At 39.7% G+C, this 8,215-nt stretch overlaps 1 long non-coding RNA gene across 1 annotated transcript in view; it reads right to left on the bottom strand.

The window, feature by feature from the left end:
• Positions 1 to 8,215, bottom strand: part of LOC112550472 — a 61,872-nt gene that overhangs the window by 11,616 nt on the left and 42,041 nt on the right. The window contains exon 3 of the long non-coding RNA XR_003094342.1: positions 5,980 to 6,125. This is a non-coding gene — a long non-coding RNA (uncharacterized LOC112550472). The remainder of the gene's footprint in view (positions 1 to 5,979; positions 6,126 to 8,215) is intronic.

Here is an 8,215-nt window from a genome sequence, read left to right as displayed (position 1 = left end):
CGCACTTCAAGAGAGATGTGGATAACCTGGAGAGGGTCCAGAGAAGGGCCACTCGTATGGTTAAGGGCTTGCAGGCCAAGCCCTATGAGGAGAGATTGGAGCACCTGGACCTCTTCAGCCTCCGCAAGAGAAGGTTGAGAGGCGACCTTGTGGCTGCCTATAAGTTCATCACGGGGGCACAGAAGGGAATTGGTGAGGTTTTATCAGTGCGTTTTACAAGGTTTTTTTCTTGTAACACCCCCGGGCGTTACAAGAAATAATGGCCACAAGCTAGCAGAGAGCAGATTTAGACTAGACATTAGGAAGAACTTCACAGTTAGAGTGGCCAAGGTCTGGAATGGGCTCCCAAGGGAGGTGGTGCTCTCCCCTACCCTGGGGGTCTTCAAGAGGAGATTAGATAGGCATCTAGCTGGGGTCATCTAGACCCAGCACTCTTTACTGCCTATGCAGGGGGTCAGACTCGATGATCTATTGAGGTCCTTTCCGACCCTAGCATCTATGAATCTATGAATCCCCGCCCAGAGCCCCGAGGCCCCTGCAAGAGTTGGTGAGTCCAGGGCTTTCTATTTTGGGATGGCGGGTGGGGGTCAAGGGGCTCATGGCAGAGCCCACCATGCAGCACGGGGCAGTGGGAGGCAGCAAGGATCGCCCCCCTGCCCAACAGCAGCCAGTGAGTAGTAGCTTTTTTTTAAACAACCGGGAGCTGGGGCAGGCGGGGCAGCCCTGGGGGGGTGCGCAAGGAGAGTGGGCTGGGGTCAGGGGGCACTCAGGTGGGCTGTGAGAGCAGGCAGGGGATGGGACCTGGCAGGGGTCCCCCCATGGACCGCTTTCCCCTCCTCCATTCCTCCCTCCCCCGCCCCTGCCCCCTACTTACCAGCATGGAGTCCGGGTCCAGCTCCCTGCTGCAGCCAGCAGGGACTGCCTGAATTGCTGAAGCTCTCTGAGTCTTTTTCAAATAGATGCAGAGAACTTCAAATCAATTCAGATCTTTATTTGTCCCCGGATTCAATTCGTATTCAGAGATCTGGCCACCAAATTGGGCTGAATCTCTTCCGAATTGAATCGGCACCTGAAGTGTCGCACAGCCCTATTATCTTCTAGCTTAAGCTAAAAACCTATTAAACGTTTTTGGTTTGTTGTTGGGGTTTTTTTGGTGTGTGTTGGGCAGTGTTCTTTTAATCAATTCTGCTGATTAAGAGCAGCATTCATAAGACTGGGAAAACCTCTGCCTTTCAACAGCACATAGAAAAGCTTCCTTCCTCCTCTCTCAATTTTTTGAGTAAAGAAATTATGAAAGAAAGAAGCCTCAGATATACAGTACCTGAAGTACCTAGGTGAAATCTTTTCTTTTGATCAGCCTTGGTGAGAAGCATTTCTCTAATAGTTTCTCATGTCACTAATGTTACTATCTACAAGTGGTTGAAAGGACCAAAACAGTGAAACTTAAATCTCTAGTGTTCATGAAATGTGCAGTATTACTCAGCAGGAGCTTAGTCTTCAGAGAGGCCAGCTGTGTTCTTACGATTCTGAAATACTAGATAGATGGTGTTACTTATGTTTCTTGAATGTGGATGGCAGTTCCTTATAGACAATGCAGTATTCTAGTAATTATTGAAGGAAAATGATCTAACCTAATGTGTATTAGTTCTGCTTGCTATAATCTAAAATACATTAATATTGCAGCAACACTATTCTGTTTAATGGTTGCATTAGTACATACACCATGCATATTATAGTGTAGCGTTGCATTTATATCACATAATTTACTATGATGTCTCCAATATTATTACTTTCAAAACCCAAAGTAAATTATGGACAAAGTGGCTTGATTTCATGGTTGGTCATAGCACAAACAGTAGATTCCATGGCTTGTCCAAGATTAATAGAAAAGTTTTATGTGGAAATTATTTATAAAGCTTAAACAACTGGTTATCAATGCAAGTTCTAGTAACAATAAAAATAAACACAGTCCTCTGGACAGTGTGATTATTAGGAGATTTGTTATAGCATTTGTATTCAGTTTTAGACAACTTACTTGTTTATAGGTATCAAGTTCTGATTATTGCAAGCAAACCAGACCATGCAAATCAGATAGAGCAGAAAAAAAATATGAGGAATCAAACTTGGACCCATATATGATGAAAATTATACCTTATTACTAAAAGGCAATGGGGATTATTAAAAGAAGATTCCATTTAGTTTTAGTATAAGTTTATTCATTGCAACAAGTGCTTTTTCAATTGTATTTAAAAATATCCCCCCATCAAGTATAACTCGCGGAGAAATATGTATAACAGGTCTCTTTGTATCTAAAGCATGGCTGCTGTAAGCCCATTTATGGAATTTGGTTCTTTGGATGAAGTTATAGGTTGCTTTTAGCTTCGGAGAGCTTCAGCTAGAGGGTGGCCCTCACAAAACTCTTCCGTGTCCCCTGTGAGCAGCAACCACTCTTGATACAAATAACATAAAAACTCAGTGCCCCAAACTGTAAGAAAGAAAAGTCTATCTTGTTTTCTAGCAATTTACAAGTCATAAAAAGAATTCCAATGAGAGGAAATACATCCATTCAATATTCTTATTACTCTTTTCGGACCTCTCGTTTATGTTTTCTGTTATATGGGGTTATATTGTTTATTTTAGGCCATAAAACTGACAATATCTGTTTAAAAATAATTAAAATGCAAAATGTAAGTTCGTATAAGATTATAATATTACATGATTTACTACCTGGCTTTTGCCAAGCACTCCATAGTCACCAACATAACTTTTGGTAAATAATTTAAGTGTTTCGGTTAGGGTACTACAAAACAGTTTTGGTGTTTAAAAATGTAACATCTGGTATTAATATTAAACTTCAAAGTTTTCCCTTTTGATTGCTAAGTTCTGTTAAAAATAAGAAATGAATAAAAACAGATTCATAGGAAACTTAGTGGGAATAAGTCTCAGTTGGTTTCATATAATGTCTATAATTTAAATTGAAGTTACTCTGTCTCCCTGAGTAAAATCCTGGCTATATTGCTGCCAGTGGCAAAATGATTCAAGATCTAGAAAACCTGGCTTAGAATGGGAAAATCAATCTATTTACTTTAACCAAGAAAAGGATATGAAATTGCTTGATTATCGTCTACAAATTATGTTATAGAGAAAGTATCTTCAATAGTAGACAGATGTAGCAAAAAAGCATGCCGATATCCAAGAAGAGTGACGTAAATTCAGACTAGAACTGGGGCAAAAATGCTTAACAATGAAAGTAATTAAGCGTTGGAATAACTTGCTGAAGGAGGTGGTAAAGTCTCCGTTACTGGAAGTCTTCAAATCCAACTGGATGTTAGCAGCCTTTTTTTTCAAGAAGCCAGACTAGATGTTCAGAATCTTCCCTCAGGCCTTAAAAATGTACAGTCTTGCTAACCCTACATGCTCAGAAATCAGGAGAGACCTCCAACACTCAAAAGATGTGCTGAAAAAGATGTGATGTGGTCCAAAAGAATCAGTTTCTGAAACTTCTAATTTCTTTCTTTAGATTAAACAACTTTTTACCCACAGCTCTCCTCCCTGCCTTAAAAAAGCTTACATGATCTTTTAGGAGTCTAAACCTAGTCTTAATATGCATAAAGCCATGTGCCCTGCTTTGACAGGACTCCACTTCCCCTCTGCTACCATAGAGTACATACCTTTCCATTGCTTTCCCTTTCCCTGTCCTCTTAACCGTTTTCCTCCTAAACTGTTTCATTCATTTCCTTCTAACTTGTTACACTTTATCATAAGCAGTAAATCCACCTCTGACATCTTAGTAGCCTACTCTACTTGACTCTCAACATGTACCTTCTCTAGGTCTCAGCTCTTCCCTATATCCTGTCCAATACTCAAAAGATACCATGCCTGCCCCATTGGCTCACTGAAAACCATGGGACACGGCAGTTACTTTTATTTGGGGCAGCATCACTTCCAAGTGAAGATATACTTGGTAAAGGTACTCATCTCACTTGTATTAACTTCATTAGCAATAATAGGAGTTGGAAGTGATTTTGAAAAAGAAGAGGTTTGCAATTTGGTAACCTTTTAGAAGAATGTTTTCATAAGGGGCAAAAACAATTTCATAATCACTTCAGCTGTGATGTAATTATGGGAGCTGCTGACAATCAGTTTATTACATTTCTTACAGACTAAAGAGGGATCCAAAACTCAACCCAAACTTTTTGACTCTCTTACGTGCATGCCTATTAGATCTGTGTCTTATAGCCAATGAATCTATTTAACCACAAAATCATTTAACCATGTGACTATCCACTGACACAATTTAACCATTATATTCATTTAACCATGCCCCACATACCTACCAGACTGTGAGCTGTGGTAAAGGGACAAAAGTAGTGATGATAAGACAGTTTTATATATAGAAATACAGCTAGGAGGAAGGTGTTGCATACTCATCTGGCATATGGATTACACCAAAATACTTTAGGTGGGCAAATGAGGAAGAAGTCACAGTGACAGCATTTTTGTGATTATGGCCCAGCCCACTAGGGAATCCTATATCCTACTTGCTCCTTGGGAGTGGCAGCTTGATGCTGGCCTATACCAGCAACAAATCACTATCCTCCTTCAAGCAGCTCTTCTCTCCTAAGTCGGTGCATTGTGGAGGTCAGCTATCCTCCCCCAACCTGCTCTGGTGAGAGCTAACTTCATGGACTTGAAGGCAGCATAATTGGGGGATATACTCATCTCTATACACCTCTATGAAAGTGCAGAACCAGAAGCAGAGGAGGGACAAATGACCCTAGGCTGTCATTTGAAGTAATTTTGTCCTTAATGTCATAAGTTAACTATAAAGGTATTCTTTTAATAATTCAGTAGACACTCTGGCTGCTGACAGACATGAAAAACAAAACAAAACTGCTTTATCAGAAGAAGCAGCATGATAGTTCAACATGGCTCTGCAGTGTCTGTATAGATCAGGCACTTCACTAGGGCCTTTGGGCACTTTTATCTAACAGCTGGTTCAATCAGCTGTTAGATAAAAGCGCCAAAAAAAGCCCCACTAAAGTGCCTGATCTATACAGATGTGGATGTGCTGGGTCCAACTAACACAATTAGTCTTCTGGGCATGTGCTGGGCTTGGTGCGGGGGCGCGCAGAGTTTAAAGTGATTTTTTTTTCTACGTCTGAAGCAGCCTATAAGAGGAAAATTATGACTCAGTAATAATTGAATATAATCTGTTGTGAATGTTATTGTGTACCTATAGAGAATGCATCTGAATATAAAATATAAATAAGGTTTCACTGGCAAATATACCAGGCTCTAGACTCCCAAGAAGAAAAAAACTGTCTTCTAAAACGAATGCTATAAAAATCCTATAAAGTATTATTTTTATAAAAAAATATTTCCAGTAATACCTCACTGAGCTGAGTCGTCTCTGACCTCAGGATTCTTTGTAAAGCATTTTAATTTTGAAGAGTTAAGTCAAAAAGTCATAGTATTTAAAGGCTAATTGATGTAGAGAGCTGTAAAGCAAACTGTTCTGTATGGCCCTTCCCCATCCTCTTTTTTCTTATTGGAGTTCTATTTATCTTACATAAATGTTTTAGAAGCATTTTTACTCCGCCTTAAGGCATTTCAATTAATGCTCAGATATGTGCCAGTAAAAGCTTTACCTTCTGGTTGTTTACTTGAAATTTTCTAGTATTCAGCAACATGCTGAGGAAGATATCAATAGGTAGCAAAGATTAACATGAAAAAGTGAACAAAATCTTTTCCTCTTGAGAGACTTCACGTTTCACACTTTGTTTTAAGAAGGCTACATTCCTTCCAGGAAATGTATTACTTACTGAGATAAGTCTCTATTGCTAAAGCTTAACAGGTTTTACTACAATGGTATTACAGAGCCTATAGCTTGACTGTGGTTGTTCCCAGACAGAAATCTACATTTTAATGACGTTATGGTTATCAGTAAAGCTAGGGACAGAAGTAATCTTAACTCACCTGGTTGTGCCAAGGCAGTGCCAGAAGTCAGATATATTCACAGTATGCGCAGGCATTGCAAGCATTTATATCACTGCTGTAGGAGCCAGAACAGATCCAGGCATCATAGAAATCCCCACTTATGATTGTTTTTGTACTCTTCCAAGCTGTTATGGTAGAATTTACAGTTTATAACATGACCCGACAAATATAAAAATCTTTATAGGAAATGTAACTGAAAGATACATTTACATTTACCTTTTTCTTTTTTAAATACCTTTTTTTTTAAACAGCACTTATGAGATTAATTCGAAAGCTTTTGGATTTTTTTTTTCTACTCCTCAAAGATAGGAAACCTCCCAGGTCCTGTAGGTTTCTGTTGATTTTTTTTTTTGATCCACTTCTTAAAAGGTCACTTTAAAAACAGATTGTTGGCAGGCACTCATGCCTTTGGTGTGTTATAGAAAAATGGTTTTAACTGCAAGCTATGTCTAGAGTGACTTCGAGCTGAATTAAGTTTTGTAGCACTTACCCTGGCAGGCAAAAAACCAGCATTATTTCAGGTCACCTATGGAAACTACTCTAAGTGCAGCAAAGATCCCAATACAAGTCTTGGTTGCAGGAATGTGAAAAGTGCACACAGCATGAAAGTGGCCTTTGGAGGTTTGTGTTACTGATTGGCCATTGCTGTGCAGATGCCACAGTAACGTGCAGGTGTTTGCAGCAGACTTTAAATAGACCGTGAGATGCATACATTCTAGGTAATCTGGGAGGGGGCTGATTTGAGCTGCCAGACTGCTCACTTCAACTACGGTTACTGAGGAAGAGTGTAGACTTTGCCTTTGTATACATATAGTCTAAATACAGGCAGTCAAAAAGCACAAGGCTGAATCAATTCAATTTTTGCGTGTTAGTCCAAGCTGTGTAGATTGAACCAGTAAGCAGGTGAACAGACATTCATATTTGTTTCTGGAAATGTAGCCACATGCCTGCAGTGGCCCAAGCCAGATGCTAGGGGGTGCTAAAGCACACCTCCCTACTGGGCTGGAGCAGACAGCTTGGGCCAAGGTTAGCTGCCCACCCTGCAAGGGGGGGGGCGGGGTTGCAGGGGAGGTGCAAAGCATCCTGGGATGCTGGGGGAGTGTGAGTTAACTTGAATCTGGAGGGGATCTGGAAAAGAAGTTCAATAAACTAATTTAACTTAAACCAGTTAAGTCTGATACTACATCAAGGTTATTTTAAACTAGTTCTGGCCATTTTGAAATCAGTTCATGTGCACTGAACTTCTGTTGGGCTACAGATTTAAACCAGTTTCCAATCACTTATACTAATTTATGCATAATTTCTGTCCCTAGCCATAGTGACAGTTCTATCTAATGACTTTGTTACAGCCAGAATAATCCCATATAAATGCATACACATGGTGTAAATATATATAATGTATTATATATACATGATCAGGACTCGGGTCTGTAAGATTTGAGAATTTTTCTTGATATCTTCCAAAAGTAAGTTATATAAATCTAATGACTGTTTTAGGATATCTTGACTGGGACTCCATAATATGATAGAATAGTGGTGCGGGTGGTCTGGAACAAGAAATGGCCAGGAAAGGATTTAAAAAATAAAATAAATATATCAGAAAGCTGCAAGTATATGAATGAGAAGAAAGACTGTTCAGTTCAGAAAAAATAAAATAGAAGTTAGAGACCCCTTTGCCCACAACAAGATATACTCAGTATGCACAAGACTATTCAGTAACTCTCACTGATGTAGCTCTTGCTGGAGCTACTTCCTGACACTTTTGCTGTAATGACTATTTTCAGTGGCACCGATCAGTCTTAATCATATAATCTTGGAGTTTGTGTCATTAAAAGTTTAAAAGACTGACAAAAACCTTCAGAAAGATTTGCTTTAGTGAGCTAATTTAACACCACTCTATTGAAGTGGCTCCAAAATTGAGACTTTTTCTATTCCTACCTGCATGTTCTCTTTATTAGGGATTAGGTAGGCTAATATAAAATATGAAGCATTTTATAATGTGCACTAGGGCTGTGTGAAGCTTTGGGTGGTGATTCGATTCAGAGGAGATTCGGCCCAATTCGGTGGCTGAATCTCCGAATGTGAATCGAATCAGGGGATCAATTTAAAGGTCTGAATCAATTCAAAGCTCTCCGAAACTTCGGCAAAGATTTGGAGAGCTTTGATGATTTGGGCAGTCCCAGTGGCTGCAGCAGGGAACTGCAGCCACTCCGAG

Source organism: Alligator sinensis, unplaced genomic scaffold (assembly GCF_000455745.1).
Source record: "Alligator sinensis unplaced genomic scaffold, ASM45574v1 scaffold745_1, whole genome shotgun sequence".
Classification (NCBI taxonomy): domain Eukaryota; kingdom Metazoa; phylum Chordata; order Crocodylia; family Alligatoridae; genus Alligator; species Alligator sinensis.
Note: the sequence above shows the minus strand (reverse complement) of the source record. Positions and strands in the feature narration are given on the sequence as shown.